General features: G+C 48.0%; 1 long non-coding RNA gene across 1 annotated transcript in view; it reads left to right on the top strand.

Moving 5' to 3' along the window:
* Positions 1-21,367, top strand: part of LOC309610579 — a 264,883-nt gene that overhangs the window by 13,812 nt on the left and 229,704 nt on the right. The window lies entirely within an intron of this gene.

Genomic DNA, 21,367 nt, shown 5'->3' with positions numbered 1-21,367 from the left:
TAGATAGCTTGTGGGAAGCAGCCATGTAGCACAGGGAGATCAGCTCAGTGCTTTGTGACCACCTAGGGGGGTGGGATAGGGAGGGTGGGAGGGAGACGCAAGAGGGAGGAGATACCGGGATATATGTATATGTATAGCTGATTCACTTTGTTATACAGCAGAAACTAACACACCATTGTAAAGCAATTATACTCCAATAAAGATGTTAAAAGAAAAAAAGAATGTGCCGAATGAGAGCGCGTTTGTATTGCCAGCTTCGGGTGGAGGTAACATGGGAAAAGAGAGAGCACAGAAGACCCTTCAGCGGAGGGGCGAATGCTGATGGCTGGGGAGGAGCCTCCCCTGCTTTTTTTACACCTGGATGGTGGGGACCCACTCACCCCCGAAGGAGAACTTGGTTACTTACATATCCCCTGAGCTCTCCCCGACCATCTAATAAGCACCCAGCATTGTAAGGTTGGGGATACTGTGATGAGACAGGATAATGTTTCTGATCTTTACGAGCTTACAGCCCGCCAGGCAGGGAGAGCAGGTGGGTGAGGGTAGCAGACATATAGATGATTCCAAGTCAGTAGGTAAGTGCTCCTAGCGGGGAAGGGCAGGCTCCCAACACAGACTGCAGGGCGCTGTCGGGAAGAACTTCCCGGAGAAGCTGCCCTGGGCTCAGGCCTGGAGGACCGAGGGGAGAAGGATGAAGAAGAGAGAAGAGAGGGGGTTGGGGAGAGGGAGCATGAGTGCACACAAGGCCTGCAAGCGTTCTGGAGGGCCGGGTGCACGCAGGCCAGCCACCGTCAGCAAGGCAGACAAGAAGAGCTGCCCTGTCACGTTTGAGTGTGGTCTCTGTCCTGTAAATGATGGGACTCAGGAAAGCAGGGACGTGATCAGATGGAGGTGGGCGCTTTGGAGTGGGATGAGCCTGTGGAGGGAGCCTTGCGGAAACTGCAGGGGCTTCCAGGTGAGAATGGAGGAGGGAGGAGGAAGGGGTGAGTCAGGAACATTCTCTTTGGGGTCCACTGAGTAGGTGGAGGGGAAGTATCCTCATGTCCCCACTTGCGAAGGAAATTGTCTTAGTCAGCTCAGGCTGCTGTAACAAACTACCACAGACTACATGGCTTAAACAACAGAAATTTCTTCTCTCACAGTTCTGGAGGCTGGAAAGTCCAAGATCAAGGTCTGGCAAGGTTTGGTTTCTGGTGAGATCTCTCTTCCTGGCTTGCAGACAGCTGCCTTCCTGCGATGTCCTCACACAGTGGAAGAGAAAGAGAGAGAGAGGGAGAGTCCTCTTATTATAAGGTCACCAATCCTATTGGGTTAGGGCCCCACTCTTAAGCCCTCCTTTAGCCTTAATTATCTCCTAAAGGCCCCATCTCCAAATACTGTCATGTCAGGGGTTAAAGCTTCACCATACACATTACATGGGACACAACTCAGTCCCTAGCAGGTGTTTTCCTCTAGAGCCAGGCAGTGCACCCAGGCCAGAGATAGTCCAGGCTTCCCCTGACCTCAGGCCACATGACCAGGAAAAGGGCCAGGGCTCTTCTGGGCTTTGAGTTGGGCGCTGGGAGCATCTGCCTGGATCTGAAGTGACTTAATGCCCCAGGGATGCTAAATGACATTTCGAAGCACTGACCTTTCAGAGCTGACGGGACCCAGGCCCTGCAGCGGGCATGATGCTCGTCATTAGAGGCGATCGACCTGCCTCGGTGTTGCCTGCTGGCCGAGAGTGCCCGTTCTGCTGCTTGTGTCCTTATACGAGGTCACTTCAGCCCCAGGGAGAGGAGAGCGTTCACATCCATTATCTCACCAGCGGCGTGGTGGACGCAAGGAATGCCTCTCTCCAGGATGGGCTCAGATGTCAGCCTGTAAAAACCTATCCAGAGGTTTGGGACCCAACAGACTTGCCCTGGGTTCCTGAGCCTCCCCACGTTGGGTGGACGGAAGTTCCTGAGCTGCCGGCAGACTTGCTTCAACCACAGAAAATTCCCCTTCTCAAGGCTCCCGCATCTCCACTCACTGGTTCGGTGGTACCTTTGGCATCTGGGAGTGGGGACAGTGTGTTAAACAAGGGAGAGAGTGAGGCAGTGGCAGAGAGCGTGGAACAGACGCCTGTCCCTCTGGGGACCTGCAGACCTGCATAACCTAGACAGACCCCATTTGGGGAAGTAGCCCACCTCGGAAACATAAACTGTTTTTCTATTGGAAAGGAATACAAGCACTTTATAAAAAGTTAGAGGGCTTCCCTGGTGGTGCAGTGGTTGAGAACCTGCCTGCCAATGCAGGGGACACGGGTTCTAGCCCTGGTCCAGGAAGGTCCCACATGCTGCAGAGCAACTAAGCTCGTGCGCCACAATTACTGAGCCTGTGCTCTAGAGCCCGTGAGCCACAACTACTGAGCCTGCGAGCCACAACTACTGGAACCCGCGCACCTAGAGACTGTGCTCTGCAACAAGAGAAGCCACTGCAATGAGAAGCCTGCACGCCACAACGAAGAGTAGCCCCTGCTCTGCAATGAAGAGTAGCCCCCGCTCGCCACAACTAGAGAAAAGCCCGTGCGCAGCAACGAAGACCCAACACAGCCAAAAATAAATAAATAAATTTATTAAAAAAAAAGTTAGAAAATATGGCAAAGGATAAGGAAGAAAAAATTGTCCACAGTCAAACTATTCAAAGCCCCCACTCTCATGATCATATGATATCTTGTTCATATTTTAATCTATGATATTTTTGTTTGTTTCATCAAGTTTTAACCATGTAATAAAAATAATTTTATCCTGGATTTTAGAATTTTCAGTTAATATAAGCATTTTAAGAGTTATCACAAACTTTGTAGACTTTATTATCATTGCCCTTTTTTAACTTCTTGAATTAAACTCAAATTGCTTTTATTTATTTATGTTTTTGCAATTTAGTAATGTAAATGTTTCAGGCAATGATTTTTCCTTTGGGAAAAGTCTGTTTGGGCAGTAGTGTATATTTACTAATAGTACTTTCTAAATTTTCTGTGTCCTCAATTTATATCTCCTATTTCACTTGAGTTGTTTATGAAGTATTTTTAAACTTTCTAAATGGCAGGTTTTTATTCATTGAAGATCATTTAAAATGGCCAATATTCAAATTGGTAGATATATTATTCCACATTGCTGTGCATCTTCAGTTGTTAACTATTTAATTAATGTGTGTTGAACATCTTTGTACATGAATTTCTTTACCTAGAACATGAATTCTAGTGATAATCGCCCTTAAGGGAACTAAAGCTGATTCTTGGGGGTAAAATAAATCTTACTCTTTTAATGGATAAAGCACAGATATAAATGCAATACATAAACATATAGTGTATCTTGGACTTTCCTGGTGGCACAGTGGTTAAGAATCCGCCTGCCAATGCAGGGGACACGGGTTCGAGCCCTGGTCCGGGAAGATCCCACATGCCGTGGAGCAACTAAGCCCGTGAGCCACAACTACTGAGCCTGAGCGCCACAACTACTGAAGCCCGTGTGCCTAGAGCCCGTGCTCCGCAGCAAGAGAAGTCACCGCAATGAGAAGCCCGCACACCGCAACAAAGAGTAGCTCCTGTGTGCTGCAACTAGAGAAAGCCCTCGCAGCAACGAAGACCCAACGCAGCCAAAAGTAAATAAATTAAAAAAAACAACATATAGTATATCTGTGGTATAAAATGTACTGATACATACTATCTCCTGCTATATAATTGTTTTATCCTAATTATCCCTTAGAAAAAAATACAATCTATGAAGTATCCACAAAAGAAGACTTTTATAATCCAATTCTCACTTTGAACATTTAATGAGTAGTATTGTTAAGGACACAAGCTTCTTTTTTTTTTAACATCTTTATTGGAGTATAATTGCTTTACAATGGTGTGTTAGTTTCTGCTTTATAACAAAGTGAATCAGTTATACATATACATACGTTCCCATATCTCTTCCCTCTTGCACCTCCCTCCCTCCCACCCTCCCTATCCCACCCCTCTAGGTGATCACAAAGCCCCGAGCTGATCTCCCTGAGAACACAAGCTTTATAATCAAACAGGAATGAGCTGTGTGACCTTGGGCAAGTCACTTCACCTCTCTGAGCCTCAAATTTCTAACCTGCAATATAAGAATTTTAATCTACTGTATCAGCCAGGGTTCTTGGTTATAAATAACGGGGAATTATTCTGACCAACTGAGGTACAGAAAGACTTTTCTAATGGGATTTGAGTAGCTCAAAGAATCACTGAGAAGGCTGGATCAAACCAGGCTCAGAAAACATGCTGGAAACAAGGGAAGATCCATCTGCCCTACTGCCTCTGGAATCCAGATGTTGCTACCAGGGCTGCTGCTGGAACAAATTCTCCCTGTCTGCTTTCTTTCTGCCACTTATTCCTGATTAAAATCTGATGGTTATACCAGGTCACATGTCCATGTCCTGGTTGCCGGGGGTTGGGGGGTGGAGTGGGGGAGGAGAAAGCAAGGGTCTGGGCTTTGCAGCAAAGGGTCTGGTCAGCAGTGCGAGAAAGGGAACCCAAAGCTTGTAGAGGGAGAACCTCCCCACACCTGAGAAGGGGGATCAGATGCTGGGCAACCAAGAACACAAACGTCAAAAGGTTTCAAGATGTCTTTTACACCACTTTAGAGGGTCTTTGGGAGGATTACATGAGCTGATGCATTTGGGAAGAACTCAGTAGATGGAGGCTGTTTCTACTATGTAACTATTCCTCGTTATAATTCAACTCCTGGTAAAGCCAGTCTCCTGGAGTCAGCCCTACCACCTCCTCCACGTAGCCAATCCTGCAAAGTCCAGAGCAAGTCCACGTTCATCAATAACCCTCTCCAGACTCAATTTCTCTTCATCCTACCTTCGCACTGCCCTTTTCTTCCATTTAGTACTTAATTAGATACGGTCTCATCTTTCTCTGGAATTTTTTCCCCTAGGTGTGTATCATTCTCCTACATGGGGCAGCTCACTCAGCAAAAGGAGGTCGCTGGTGGCAGCGTTCAACCTCCCCACCCAAGGGCTCAAGAGCCTGTTTTCTCTGTGACCTTGAGGTTGTTGCCTTTTCTTTGGTCCAGTGCCATCCTTGGTGGTGAGCTCTGTGTACATATATCCTTCATTTGTCCACGTGTTCATTCTTCCAACATGTATTTATTGATGGCACAGGTGTAACGATTGAGGAAACAGAAAAAGACACCTGTTTTCAGAAGGCCTGCAGTCCATTGCGGGGAGTGTATTGTTTCCTTGCTGTCTTGTATTTCCAAGAGCAGAAGTCAGACCAGGCGAAAATCACGATGCGATTGAGGCTGCGTTTCTTTCTGGAGGGCTTAGAGGCGATTCCATTTCCTTGTCTTTCCTGGCTTCCAGAAGCTGCCTGCATTCCTTGGCTTGTGGCTCCCTTCCTCCGTCTTTAAAACCAGCTAGGATGCATTTCTCTGTCGTCACATCCCCTTCTTACTGACTACAGCACGAAAGGTTCTTTTTAAAAAAAAATTTTTTTTAAGGATTTGTGTGATTACGTTGGCCCCACCCGGATAATTCAGAGAATCTCCCCATCTCCAGCTCCTTAATGCACCTTCAAAGTCTCTCCAGGCATGAGGATGTGGGCATCCTTGGGGGCCATTTTTCTGACAAACACAGGTATGTGCACAGCTAACTAGTTCAATGTTATGAGATGTTCAAATAAGGAACCCTGGGGGTTTAGAGGAGAGAGGGGCCACCTGAACTGAGAGGAGGGAGTGGAGAAGGCAGAGGGGAATGAGGATCCTTCAGGTCCGTGAGCCATTTTTGACCATAAAGCTTTTTGTAGAGGGGTGAGCAGATATTGGGCACAGGAAGGTAAGTTACAGACATCCATTTCCTTATTTATACTGATTCAGAAGATCTTTTCTTAGCCACTGTTACCTTTCACCTCACTCATGGGATGATGCTACTTTAGGGGTTCCAAGCAGTATCTTTTGGTCTTGAGCCCAAGGAGCTGTGACCTGGTGGAATGGCCTCTTACATCTTCATGAACAGCTCTTAAAAATCAGGTGGGCTTCTCAATTTTCTCTCTTCACTGGAAATTTTTCTGGGCCACCTCAGGAAAGTCTCCTGATTTTCCAACCTAAACATGAATCTTTCTTAATTCTCTGATTATAGACAGCATCTATCTATCTAAGTCTATCATCTATCTATCTATCTATCTATCATCTATCTATCTATCTATCATCTGTCTATCATCTATCATCTATCTATCTATCTTCTATCTATCATCTATCCTCTAACCACCCAGGTTCTTACCCTGATTACATTTTCTAGCTTACTTGCTTTCCTGGAATCTCTAAAAATGTATTCTTTTTTTTTTTTTTTTTTTTATGGTTCCAGAATAGAATTTAATTTCTGCATGATTATTTTAGACAAACAGGCTCTTGATTTAATTACTAGATCAAAAGTCCAAAACAGGGATGGATGGTTATAGATAAACAGACAGACAGATAGATATATAAAATGTACCAAAATCAAGAAGCTAGAAAGTAAATAATTATATCTAATTCATAAATATAATGAATTTTAATAATTCATATCATTCAGTAGGCAAAATTATTCGCAAGCTTCTATTACTGTAGTCAAAACCAAAATCAACTGCTCTCCCTGGAAACTACTCTTCTCGATTATAGATTTTTGTCAAAAGGCACTTACAACCTATAGAGGCCTTGTACCAACCCCTAGCTCCATACTCGTGATTTTGGAAAATGATTCTTATGGATATTTAGGGTCTGGGATCTACATCAAGAATGTATTTGAAATGATCTCATGAAGAGAATATTATCAAAACTCACTTGGAATAATGGAGAAGTCAATTTCAGAGTTAGGAAGAAAGGGGACAAATGAGTTCATACTGGATATCTTACTGAGGAATAGGCTGATCTGTAGGGAAAAAAATGGAATATTAAAAGGGTGGTAAGAAGAACCATATAACTCTATTCCATGATTAACAGAAAATACTTTCAAAATAGAAGGAAAAAACACCTGTCAGGGAGAAATATATAGGACTAAATTTAAAAGGTTTATGAAAGAAGGTCTTGTTTTCTTATACACCAAGGGGGATAAAACCACAAAACACCCATCTCTTAAAAGCTTAAGCAACTGCATGTAAAACAACAACAAAAAGAATATTAGAGCATGAATTTTGTTGTGTTCACTATTAAATACCCTATTAAAAGCATAGTGTCTGACATGTCTTAGTCCTTCAATAAGCAGTGGAATGAGGGAATAAAAATGTATTCTTAAAGCCTGCTCTATTTTTTGGGGGGGGGATTAATTTTTATTGGAGTATAGTTGCTTCTATTTTTTTTCCCCCAATAATTCCTGGACTTATTCCTGGAACTCCCTCACTGCAGACAAATTAGAGAAGAGACCAGTTCCTTCCACTCCAGTGTTATCGACTACACCTTAAAGGGGGGTCTCAGAGAGACTTGTCCCTTATGCAGAGCCAGACCAGAACGAGGGGCCGAGCCTCTCTGACTCCAAGCTTGTGTCTCCTCAACTCTGCAGAGCTCACGCACTGCTCCCGACAGGAGCTCCCACACCAGGACACACACACACACACACACACACACACACACACACACACACACACCTGTTTAAAGAATAATGCAGTAGGTAGGAGTTCCATATAGGATGCTGGGAGTGCCACAAGACCACAACTGATTAAACGCCCAGTGGCTGGTGCAGACAATAGGAAACTGAGAGAAGGAGAAGGCACTGCGGGGGGCCAGGCTGGGAAGAGGTGGGAAGACACAAGTGATGGAACAGCGATGGCGAGATTGGCTCATTCCAGGGAGCCGCACATATCACAGCTCTTCAGCACAGGCCCAGAGTCCCCAGGGGTGACTTTCTTTTTCTCTCTTTCTTTCTTTTTTTAATTATGTGTAGGTATCATGCAATTGGGTTTTTTTTTGTTTTGGTTTTAATATTTATTTATTTATTTATTTTGGCTGTGCCGGGTCTTAGGTGTGGCATGCAGGATCTTTAGTTGCAGCATGCGGACTTCTTAGTTGTGGCATGCATGCGGGATCTAGTTCCCCGACCAGGGATTGAACCTGGGCCCCCTGCATTGGGAGTGTGGAGTCTTACCCACCGGACCACCAGGGAAGTACCCCCAGGGGTGACTTTCAATTTGATCTGTAGCCTCCAGAGCTTGGGGGCTGCATTGCTGAAGTGGTCCAGGGTCACACATGCTGGCGGACCACGTGAGACCCTTCGGAAAGTCCCAAGTGGCTGCCAGATTGTCTGCGAATTTCAGCTCCTGCTGTAATATTTGTGTTGATACCTGTGATAATGGTGTCTATCTCCTTGGACATTAGATGCATACCAGCTCCCTCCTGAGGGTCCCTTCCAGCTCCTTCGAGCTATTTCCGTTTCCTCCCTGAGGCTGGGGGCCTCCACACCTGCACACAATGAGCAAGACCCCCATCTCCTTGCCCAGATGGTGGGAGACAGCTTCTGTCTTTCAGTTTGAGAACAGAGATGAGTTGCTTTTTTTAGCTTTGCACGGGAAAGTCCGAGGAAGTGGGGAGAAAATGGATCCGCCAGGAACCTTTCCCAGCGTGGCTCTCCTCTCAGCCAACAGACAAGGAGTCAAGAGGAGAGAAGGGAGGCGGCGAGGTCTCGGCCACTCCATTAAACGCTGGCGACTTTGAGGTCCTTCCTGGAGCCGCCTGCTTATTAGGGACAGTGGAGAAACCATCCTTCTTAGGAGGGCAGATGTCCTTTGCCTGTGACAGGCCAAGAGGAAGGACGAGAAAGGAAGAGATGAGAGATTCGTTGTCTTTGGGAAACAATGAACACTGTCAGCAAGGCCCCGCGGCGGCTGCCGTGGGCACCGAGCAGGATGGGAGGTGGCCCAGAGCGCAGGGCCGGGGTCCAGCCACAGGGGATGGGAGGAGGCCCAGTAAGACGGACAGAGAGGAATTCCCTGGTGGTCCAGTGGTTAAGACTCCGAGCTCCCAATGCAGGGGGCGTGGGTTCAATCCCTGGTTGGGGAACTAAGATCCCGCATACCAAAAGGTGCGGCTGGGGAAAAAAAAAAAAAGATGGACCGAGAAAGTGCGACAGCAGACGGGAGGCAGGCCCAGTGATCAGTCCTCTTCAAAGGGAGGGACAGGCACAGCAGGGAGGTGGGCAGAGCGGGGAGCCCCCGGGCAGTGTGTGCGGTGTGCAGGGGGTCAGGGAGCCCACAGTCAGTAACGGGCCCCCGCTGTTGGGATGAACTCAGGGACCAGGCTCTCAGCCTGAGGAAAGGGACTAGCAAGACAGGAGGAAATGAGGTGCCAGGCAGGTGACTCCGTCCTGGAGAGACAGCTTGACATATTGGAGTGGGACTTCAGGCAGACCTGGGCTCAAATTCCGATTATGATTCTTATCAGCTGAGTGAACCAGAACCAATTACTGAGTCTCTCTCTACTTCGGGGTGCCCATCCATAGGTTACTGCACGGGGGCAGTTGTATTCAATCGTATTTAAATGTCCTGTTTGGGGGACGATGCTGACACCCCAAGACATGGATGGCAGCCAGGGAGAGCCGGGGAAGCTGGGGGCTGAGCGGTGTGGGCCACGCCCCCTCTTCCCCTTGACCCCCTCCAGTGAAGTCTCCAGTACTGTTGCTGACCCGGTGAATGATTAGGTGTGAAGAGATCTTTTGGGGTAGCCAGAGGAAGGGGTACAACTGTGCCAGGGTTGGTGTGGAGTAATGAAGCAGCATTACACTTGAATGGGGGGTTGGGGTCTCAGCTGACTTCCCAGGTTCAGGCAACAAAGGGCTCAGTGGTACAGACTCCTTGCAGGGCACCTGCAAGAAGTCATAGTGTCGGGCTTCCCTCGTGGCGCAGTGGTTAAGAATCCGCCTGCCAATGCAGGGGACACGGGTTCGAGCCCTGGTCCAGGAAGATCCCACATGCCATGGAGCAACTGGGCCCGTTCGCCACAACTGCTGAGCCTGTGCTCTAGAGCCCGCGAGCCACAACTACTGAGCCCGCATGCCACAACTAATGAAGCCCGCGTGCCTAGAGCCCGTGCTCTGCAACAAGAAGCCACCGCAATGAGAAGCCCGTGCACCACAATGAAGAGTAGCCCCCGCTCGCAGCAACCGGAGAAAGCCCACGCTCAGCAACAAAGACCCAACGCAGCCAAAAATAAATAAATAAATAAATAAATAAATGAATGAATAAATTTATTAACCAAAAAAAAAAAAGTCATAGTGTCCCTTGTTAGCCAGGGAAGCTGACCCAGGGTTAGATGGGACCCCTCTGTCTGCGCTTTAGGTTCGGGGAGGAGCTTCAGGCACTAAAAGGAAGCAGAGGCCCAGATACTGCCCTGGGTCCGGGTGGGGTGAGTCAGGTCAAGGATGACCTGGTGCTGAAGGCCCCAGGACCGGGCTGCTGGGTGGTCAAGGAGGGCTGGGCGCAGGGCAGGGCAGGCTTTGCCATCTAGAACGGCATCGTGGTCTTCAAATGCTGCTTCCAATCTTTCTTGAATTTGACTGATGCCAGACTGAGAAAAGAAATTATGACTACTCAAAAATGATTTTCATGTTCATGTGTTGAAGCCAAACCTCAGTGTTTAAATAAACAGCTCAGGAATCTCTGTTGCTCATTCAGGGGACAACACGGCAAAGTTGTATTTTTCCCTCTTATTTATTTAAAACTCTTGTTTTTGACTAACCTGGCATTTCTTTTAACCTGGCAGCAGATCCACGTAAAATACTGAAACATAAACGGAGGTAAAGCTCAGAACGAAAAATGTGTGAACAATTTTGTACGTTCGTAGCGTATAGACTTCCAAAAGCTGACCTACAGAAGTTGAAGGCTTCTCTTCTCCACCCGTAAACATTTGAAACTTTTCCCTTTGATAAATACCTGACATAGAAAATTAGGAGTACTGACCATTTACAACTTTATATTTCCTTGAATATAGACGCACCCCAAACACAATTTTCTCCCTCCAGGGACATTTTGAAAGATGCACCGTCCATTGGAGAACTGGATGGAATCATTCGCTCTCCTTTCCCTGACACGTTCAGTTCAGGTGCTGGGGACTCCTTCCTGGGGGTGGGGCATTGGGGGGGGTTGGATGTGAGGCCACCAGATGCCACTGGATGACAAATGCACAAAAGCACCTGGCTTTGAATTCCTTTTGGAGGGGTTGAAAAATGAAGCATCTCCTTTCAGTTAAAAATCCCCCTTTAGGGTTGGAAACTGTCTCAGAGTGTGCCCTCACCTCCCATGGCTGTGGTTTCCATGGCAATGCTGTGGGTGTGGATGGAGAGCAGGGCATCCCTCTCCCGGCAGAATGCTTGTTTCTGTCGGAGCTTTAGGACGCTGTCCAGGTTCCCCAGGCACAACCTGGAGACAGGAACCTTGTGCAGGTGCCTGTTGTAAGAGTGTTCCTGGGTGCGTGGTGTGGAGACAGCCAAGGGAAGATGATATGAAGCCAAGTCCTGCAGCATCTGTGAGCAGGGCAGGTGCACCTCCATCCGGGTCCTCCTGCTCAGGGCTCAGGGGATGGAGTGTTTGCTCTCCTGCGTCTGGCTAAGGGCCGCCTTCGGGGTTGCAAATTCCCAGGCACTCCCCTCATGCAGGCAAAGTGGGCTCCGGCATCTGAGGGGCCCCCAGTAGAGGTGGCAGTGCCAGCCATGGGCAGGGAAAGCGCTGGGAAACAGTCATCGAAGGGAGATGTTCAGTGATGGCCGTGCAGTCCCAACAGTGAGACAGCCTTATCCTCTTTGTTACTGGTAAGTCTCTTCGTGTCTCCAGAAGCTTCTCGCTTGTTTCAGGATATGAACAAACTACCTCTTGTTAATCCTGATGAGAAACTGCTGACACAAGGTTAGCTCCCACCATTTGATTCTGCTGTCTTGTCATTACAGGAGAATTCAAGACGGCTCTGGCCATCGGGGTTTTTCTCTCTTCTTCTTGGAGAAAATTCATCCAAATTGGGATGAGCTACCTCTGGCCCTGGTTCCCTGTTCTGTATCCTCTTTCAGGGCTCGGCCGGGGATGTTGGTGATCTGCTCCAGCTTACCTTTCTGCTTTCATTTCACACCACTCTTCCTCTGTAGCCATGTTTAGTGCCTCCAGCAAAGCTGGATAAGGCACCTACTCTGTGCCTAACACTGTTTCTGGCCTGGAGAGATAAACAATAGGGATACCATTCCTGCTTCCAAGGAGCTGGTGGTCCAGAATGGAATACAAACAAACAAACAGGTGATAACACTGGTGAGGAATAAGTGTTAGGTACCCAAATGCAGGGTGCCAAGGGAACGAGCAAATGGGATGCCACCTGGGCTTGGTGGGCTAGGGATGCTTCCTGGAGGAAAGGACACTTAATTGGAGACGTAAAGGGTGAAACGTCATAAGCCAGGAGAGGGGTGGGGAGGGCGGGAAGCATGCTCCAGACAGCATGAGTAAAGGCTGAGGCGAGAAAGGAAAATTCATGTGATTGAACGATAGAAAAATGAGCCAGAAATTGAAAGCTAGAAGAGGTAGAGATGGGCCTGGGTGAACAGGCAGAGGCCGGCTCTCCCAGCACGCGGTAAGCCAGCTCAGCGAAGATGGGAACCACCAGCAGCTCTGCATTATCACGTGCTCCCTCACCCTGTTCCGGTGCCCCAGTAATTCCAGGTGATGCATCTGCCATCCCAGGCCTCACGCTGCACTGCGCTTGCCTGTTTCCTTGTGTGTCTCTTGCATCTGGGCTGTGAGCAAGCTGAGGCGGGACCATCCCTGCACCTCCGGCAGCCCCTCAGCCTTGCAGAGCAAATGCTGCCCATCTGGGGTTGAATGAACAAGGCAAAGCCCCCATCCTCACAGGATGCCCACGGGCTGGCTTGGTCTTGCCAATGAGCTCACTGGAGATGGTTTGGGGTCAGCTTAAGGTAGTTGACAAGAAGGGGAAGAGAATGCAGAGGCAGAGAGGGACAGAATACTGAGAGATGGAGAGAACTAGAAAAGGGAAAGAAAATAGAAGATTTATCTCAGCATTGGGGGCTTCTTGGGGAAAGGGAATACAAGTGCAGTTCGTACTACAACTGGAAAAGAACCACAGCAGATCACCTTCCAAACAAAAGAATACAGAAGGGAAACAGTGCACAAAAGAATAATGGGCTGAGTCAAGGTAAAAAGGCTATAACCGAGGCTGAGTGATGGTGGTGGCTTGAGTCCCTGCCCATCAGATAAGAGCACGACTCCTCTGAGTCCTCCAAGCAAATCAGAATGGTCAGTACCCGCTGCAAAACTGTGGTTTGCTTTTATGGCTTTAATTAAGTTGAATTAACTGTAATAACGAGGGCTTCTGTTTGCCTCACTCTCCAATTCAAGAGGGTCTATTTTAGCTGTTGAGCAGAGTGGTTGTGAGCTGAAAATCAGAGCTGTGTGCATTTGTTCTCATTTTTTCTTGTACTAGAAGGGCAGGCCAATCTTTTAAGAGCCAAATTATCGTCACAGGAATGGAAATGAGTTACACATGGCAGCCCTGAGTCCTTAATCCTGTCACTTCTCCACATCTGTGAGTCCCACGGCATTGGCCAGCAATCTGGGTAAAGTGCAGCGTTTGGATGCCGGAGACCCAGGTCTCTCCCTTTACTAGCTGTGAGATCTTGAGCAAAACCCTACAGAACAGCCTTAAATCCATAAAACAGGAATGATGGCAACATCTACTTCTCGGGGTTGTTTGGGGATTAAGTGTTCCACATGACAGCATAAGCCATGCCTGGTATTCAGCAAGTGCTTAATAGGTGCTGCCAGTGACACACATTTGTGAAAAGTCCACAAAATCCCTCTTGTTCTCGGAGGGCTGAAAACAAGAGTCCGTTGCTAGGGAGGTAAAGCCTCTGTCTCCCCTTCTACCGCTTGTGGGTGCCTTTGCTGTTAATCCCGAAATAAGTGCTCATTTGCTCCGGGGTTGAAAGGGACGGTGCGGGCAGAGCAGTGCTCTGTCCCCCCAGCTCGTCCCTGTCACTCCTTGGTTGAGCTGACACTCACTGTTGCCCCACGATGACAAGACTCTCCCTCCCTGGACCCCTGGTGTCCGTCTCTCTCCCCCGTGATCACCTCCTGGGTCTTACCTGCAGCTTCCTTTCTAGCTTTCCCTTGAATTTATTTGTATATATTTCAAAATGATCATCATCACAGTAAGTCTAGTTAATATCTGTCACTACACACAGTTACAGAATTTTTTTCCCTTGTGAAAAGAACTTCTAAGATCTCCTCTCAGCAACTTTCAAATATGCAACACAGTGTTACTTGCTACAGCCGCCAGGCCGTGCACTACATCCCCAGGATGCATTTATTTTGTAACTGGAAGTTTGTACCTTTTGACTTCCCTCACTTCCTGGTTCCACGCCCTCCAATGAAATCAGCCTGCTTTGAACCTCACCGGAGGTACAGCCTCAATCCTTCTCCACATCTGAAACGTAAAAGCCCTGAACACTGCAAGTTCTTTCATATCTCATAATTCGCACGAGGCCATTATAACCTGCATTTGCCCACCTAGAGTGTCAAGCGGGTTGTGCAGAATTATTAATACGTTTGCTTACAGGATGATACTCAGGACTCCCAGACCTCGCCGTCGGGGGAGTTACATAATTCAAGGAATGCACGGAACTACTCTTCTAAAATTGGAAAAATTATGAATCAAAAACGCAACTGGATCTCCAGGTTTCAGAAAGGACCTGCACACCCGTAATAACAATGGCCGACCTTCCCAGAGCATTTATGCCGCGTAATCCCCACACAGCCCTGTGGGTAGGGTAGTTTCTTTTTGCTTCCCCCTTTGGCAGTGACTGACGTGCAGAAAGATTAAGAAACCAAGCAGAGGTTGCACATTTGACCAGCGCAGAGTCAGGGCTGGAGCAAGCAGTCTGGCGGCAGGGCCTCTGCCCTTCACCACCTCTCTTTGCTGCCTATGTTTTCTGTTTCATCCTCACTGAGATATGAATTACCTGTTTAAACCAGAGAAACATGGTACTTTGTGGTGGTTGAGAACACAGACTTGGGAGACAGAATACCTGAGTTCAAATCCCAGCTCCACCACTTAGCAGCTGTGCGACTTTGAGCAAGTTACTTGACCACTCTACAACAAAAAAAAACAGAACAAAGAAAAATCAACATTCATTCTGTCTTGAAAATTCAAGTACAGAGGGATGATATATTATAGTGGCTTGTGTTTCTCCTGGGGCTGACTCTTAATAGATCTGCAGTTCTCAAGGACTTTCTGGATGGTGATGGCAGCCTTTGGCAGTGGGAGGCGGGGCTCCGTGTGGCCAAGACTCTCCCATTGCGGCAGGGGGCGGGGTATGATGCACAAGCAAGAGCGGCACCTACTGTGGTTGGGCCCCTGGGCGGGCAGCCAGCCGGCCTGCACTCTACTGCAGCTGTCAGTTCACTCTGTACTTGGGGGACTTTGGGCAAGTAATTTATTCTCTCTGCCTCAGTTCCTCGGCTGTAAAGTGGGGAGAATAATGGCATCCTGTGCATTAAATGAGTGAAGACATGCAGTGTGTCTAAGGCCTGGGACATAACAGGTAATCACCGTGTTATTTATTATTGTTGTGTTCCAATCCTAGTTGTGCAAGCAACCTCTTTGAGTCTTCATTTCCTTCTTATAAAATGGAGCAAAAATACTTACCTTGGGGCCATTAAAGTTTAAATGAAATCGTATACAAAGTGGAGTTTATTGAGTTGGATTTGATAAATGGCAGCCTTCCCAGGAAGAGGTTTTTTTTCCTGAGTTTTCTACACTTTTTTAGATTCTCCATGACATCTTTTCAAATGCAGATCTGGTAACGCTTCCCTGCTTCCTGGACAAGACAAGGTGGGATCATTGCTGCGAATGGCTTGAAGCAGCAGTGAGGCAGGCAGGCAGCCGCCAGCTGACTGAAACAACCACGGAGGGAAACATTTAGAAAGTTGCATGCGCGCTAGGCACTGTTCCAAGCATATAATAACTTAGTTCAATCTCAGAGCACCCTTTGAGTTACAACTATCATTATTTCCATTTGCAACTGTGGTCCTCAAGCAGAAGTGGGATTTGGACCCCGGGGCACTGGGGCTTTGGCACTGGCCTTGAATAGGAGCTCCCTGAGGAGAGCGGCTGGGCATGCGTAGGAGGAAGTGAGAAGGGAGGCTGGTTAGAGCGTTGTGAACACCAGGCTCACCTTTGACTTAAAACAATTCCTTGAAGGAAACACGAGTCCATTTATTCTTTGTCACCCAAGCAGCTGCAATCTCTTGTCCTGCATGTCCTTATAATCATTTTTTTCCCACTTCCTCTCCCGCCTTCCCCTGGCCGCCTCATGGACATGCGCAGGGACAAATGAGGCCAGAAAACTCCAGTGACCGCACACAATGTCCTTCTCTGTGGGTCACCCACTCAGAAGGTCAGCACAACAAACACCCCGCTGCAAGGACTGTCCCTGGGAAGCTGGGGGAGGTGTGGGGGGGGGAGTGTCCTGCTGGGTCTCCTCCCCCGCCCAGTCCAGAGCGAGGAGACTGCTGATTGGAGAAGGAACATTTGGGGGCGGGCAGGGATGAGGTGGGGGAGGAGCTGGGAAGTCAGCGGAACACTAACTTTGGGCATATTGGAAGATTATCTAGGAGGCTGTAATTGGAATGAGCTTTTGCCTGATGATCACTGAACACTTTGTTACTTTGTTTCCGTAAGAACTAGAGTTTGAGTCAATCACCTTAATCCTCATTATTTTTAAAACCACAAATGTTAGAAATATAATCCTGATTGTTAATGTTACTGTTTGGGGGAGGTGGGGAGAGATTAGCCAGCCTCTGAATCATCCACATGTCGTACATTCCGTGGTGTAACTAGAAGATCTTATGTTCCTTTTCCCAACCAGAGATACACAGATATACAACATGATTCTTGAAGTAACACCTAATTTATAAATTACTTTACATACTATTTTTAGGAGATTAAAAAAACCATTTTGTTTCAGATTAAAAACGCTCTCTAAATAAAATCTAAATATCTTTCTTCCTGAGCACAGGTTTCTCAGGTCATGGCTGTAGAATGAGGCTTTCGTTTCTCCCGTTATCGAAAGATTATATGAATCTCAGGAAAAGAAAGCCCGGCGAGTGATTTTAGGTGACTAAATCACCTAAAACCAGTGATTTTAGGTTCACTGATTTTAGGTGGCTAAGAGCAAAGATTTAGAAAGAAGACTTGTTTGGAAGATCTGCCTACTTTGGAGACGAAGAGAGTTTTACTTCTTAGAGACAGAGGATTTATGGATTTACGTTTCCTCCAAAAGACAAATGACCCAGGAACATTTTTTTTCATCAGCACTAGCTCTAATCAATTACCTTTGTTACTAAAGAAATAAATAATCTATAAAGAGTAACAGAGTTAAAATGCACTGGGTTCTAGTATTTGGGGTTATTTGAAACTTTCTTTTTTCGGGGGAGGGGGTCTCTCTCTAGAGCTGAGCTTTAGCTAATTCCTCGTTATGGATTTATTTTTCCTTTTGCCTGGAGTCTTGATCCACATGAGACAAATCAAAGAGGTTTAGAAGAATCACAGAATGTCAGGGCTGGGGCCCTTGCAAATGCCCTAGCCTAGTGCCCGGGTTTACAGTTAGGACACGGAAGCCCAGAGAGTTGGAGCGACTCTCCCGGCATCACCCAGCGGGGGCGGCCCAGGGTCCTCGGGGTCGAATCCGACCCGGTGCTCACGCAGCCCTTCTCTGCTCTCGACCCTGGCCTTTGAGCTGTCTGTTCTCTCAGCACTTCGAGTCAGAACCCACTTCTGCTCCATCGGCACTCCCACCCCCGCTATCAAACAAGGGGTCTGGGCGTTTGAAATATTTCCACGCTGGACTGGCCCGGGTTCCGGCTGCTCCGCGCCGGGCTCGGCGAGCACGCGGCGGGGCGCGGCCGGGCGTCTGCGGGCGCGCGCGGCGACGCCGGCCCGGGCGGCCAGTCTCAGCGCCCGGCTCCGGCGGGGCGGCCCCGGCAGCGCCGCTCCAGGCTCGCAGGGGTCAAGTCCAGGTTGCGGCGCAGGAAGGCGGCGGGGGAGGGGCGTCCCGGCCGCGCCCCTACCTCCTCCCCTCCGCGTTTTGCGCGGAATTTTGGGACCGTTCCACCGGCGTGGTATGTCTGCACAAACATCATCAGCCTCCGGAGCTGACACGTTGTGCATTTTTAATTTCACCTTACAAACTGCGGCCTCCTCGCGTTCGAGAAGAGGCTGGAGACCTCGCCTCTCCGCCTTTCTGTTGCATTTCTGGGCGCCGCCTTCTCAGACACAAAAGCGAGAGGCGCGCCTCTCTTTCCTGCACCCAAAGGTGATGTCCCGGCTGCATTCGTAACGCACCTCATTTGTGACATTATATTTGGCTCGGGAGGAAATCTTTTCTACTCACCTGGAACTGACAAAACGTGGCTTCATATTAAAGTTTACTTTTTAATCTCCCGGGGCGGGAGAAGGGAGCAGAATCCTCTTGCCACCAGGAGCCGTGACAAGTGGCGACGGCTGGACCGCCGTCTGGGGCCCAGAGGTCGGGCGCGCTCCTCTCTACTCCTTTGACGTCGTCCACGCGTCTCCCTCACCTGTGTCCCTGCCACCTTCCATCGGCCCGGTCCTCCCCCCACCTCCGTGCCTCGCTCATTTCTCGGAGCACAAGCCGCATTCAGAACCTCCTTTCAAAGCCACTACCTTAAAAAAAAAAAAAAATCGATTTCAGCATCCCTAAACCCTCTGCTTTTTTTTTTCCCTCTGATGGGAGCGGCATCATTCTCCTCACTTCGGGTAAGAACCTCAAAGCTGAGGAGACTTCTTTCAGGGTTCGGATTTTGAGGCAGATCATACAAATTACGAAGATAAAATCCCTGTGGCAGTTTTGACTTTAAACATGAGGCGAGTTAACAAGGAAAGCAGCAATAAATTCAGTCCGGGGCGTGACCCCGTCTTACAGTGTCCAGATTTCTGGCTAAGTTGTCAATTTGATGTCCCCTTTCTCTGCCGGCCTCTTCGATTCCTCTCTCAGGTTGTGCTGTTTTCGTTGGTTCGCTTTTGTTCCACTGCCAAGTTATCTCTGCCATAACTCTCCACCCACCCCACCCCCATTTTCTGACTCTGTTTTCCAAGTTCCTTAAGCATGACCAGGATAATACACCCACACCTTCCCTGCGCAATCGCTCAAGTTGCTTCCCTGGTAGAAGTTTTGAAAGAAGCTTACACATCAGAATATTTTGTTCATCTCTCCCCACGTACAGGCTGGTGAAAGATGGAAGGACTTGGTATTTGCTGGAAACGAAAACACAGGGAACTGCTGGAACCGATACCAGGATGTTCTTTTCGTTCTTTGCACAAGGTGATGGCATATCCTTCACATTCTATGTAAGAACAGCCCATAAGGACATGTCGCCCCAACTGGAGAAGAGCAATACCAGCAAGGGTTAACCCAGAAGCACTTAATGTGCCTGAGTAAATGGATCAGACCATGTTAGACTAATAGGCTGATCATACTGATAAAGTTTTCCCAAAGATTCTTTCCGCTTTATGATTAACAGTTACTTTTCTTCAAAGGCAATTGGGTAAACGGTGTTGGTTTTAGGGCTTGGAACCCTCCTTCAGACAGCTACACACAAGTCTGCATTAAACATGGTATTATCTTTCCTGCTCCATTAGATTTAGAAGGAAACCACAATATCATTATATACACATCACACAGTGTTTTCCTCTTGATGTTCTGCAAGTCAAAAGCAGGGAGATCAAACGCCATCAGCACGCTGAATAAGTGCTTCTTAGAATAAATTGTCCGCAAGGCAGATAACTCCAACTGTCCACTGGACAGTGTAAGAAATGAAAGCCAAAGGAGGATTTTCCTCAGCACATGAAGGTTGCTCAAAGCACATCTCTGTTAGTGGCGTCAACTGTCCTCCGCTTCTTGCTCAGCCTTAATAATAACGACAGTAATAATAATAATGATAATAATAATAACTGCTAACATTTACTGGACACTTACGATATGCCAGCACCTGTGCTGAGTGCCTGCATACGTGATCTCATTTAATCCTCACAAAACTTCAGTGAGCTGGGCCCCTGTTATTCCAATTTTATAGATAAGGAAATGAAGTCAGAAAAAGGTGATGTCACTTGCCCGGGGCCACACAGCCAAGAAACAGAAATGACTTTAGAGCACCATTTTGAACTGCCTCCCATACGATTTCCTAATGAAAAGTCAGTGGCAAAGCCCATCAAGAAATGAAAACAGATCTATTAAATGGTTCTGAGAAAAGCTACCATGAAGGGAGCACTTAGTATGAACGAGGCACATTCAATCCTCCCAGCTGCCCCTCAAGGTAGGTACATAGTATCATGCGGCAAAGAGGCTCAAAGAAACAGAGCAACTTTGTCAAGGTCTGGGCCTTTCCTCTGCACCCTGGCTTATGGCCGTGTGTGCGCGTGTGGGTGCGTGTGAGCGTGCGTGCGTGCGTGTGCTTGCGTGCGCGTGTGTGCATGCATGTGTATGTGTGTGTGCGTGTAGGGAGGAGGGAGACAGAGAAGTCCACTTAGGGTGAGTAGCAAGACATGAAATCTTTTCTTTACTAATCTGTCATCCTCCTCAAATTCATATCAAGTGACTGCAGTTGCTGAGGTGTCCCTGAACACAGAGAGATGGGGGGGGGGGTTGGCCGGAAAGACTGCAGTGAGCCACAGGAGACAGGGGTCAGGGGATTGTCTCTGAAGGACAGGTAAGGTCTGGATGGTGGGAGATGAAGGGGCACCAGCTTTGCAAAGGGCTAGAGGTAGAGATGGGTATGGCGGTGAGGAACGAGTCCGGCTGAGCTGGGATTCGGTTCAGTGACTGAGCCTGAGTCTAGTTCATCCTCGAACCCCCCTGGGCTAGCGCATGCCTGGCAAGTAAGTGCTCACTAAATGTCAAGTTGAGTTAAATCAGTGGGATCTCCTGGATCCTCTCCCATCACCACCCTGTGCCCTGCTTCCTTCCCTCTTCTCTGCCTGCTCGTCTTGGATCCGTCAGTTCCTTGCCACAATCAAGAGACATTGTTAAAATAGAGAAATGGCAGAGCTCACTGGCCAAGTCCCTGACAAGCGCAGTGAATGGTGACAATTGTAAACGGTGCCTGCAGCCACCGTTCCAAGCACTCTGTCTGCACTGATTTACTTTAATCCTCTGTGAAGTAAGCGCACCTGTGATGCTCATTTTACAGATGAGAAAATCGAGGCACAGAGCTTAAGTAACCTGCAAGTTAGGGACCAGCCCTGACTTAAACCCAGGAAATGTGGCTTCAGTGTCTGTAGAGCACTCTGCCTTTGAAAAATAACTGAATGATGCCCAACCGCATCCAAGCCACACACAG

Source organism: Balaenoptera borealis, assembly GCF_965194805.1.
Source record: "Balaenoptera borealis genome assembly, chromosome: 14".
NCBI lineage: Eukaryota > Metazoa > Chordata > Mammalia > Artiodactyla > Balaenopteridae > Balaenoptera > Balaenoptera borealis.
Note: the sequence above shows the minus strand (reverse complement) of the source record. Positions and strands in the feature narration are given on the sequence as shown.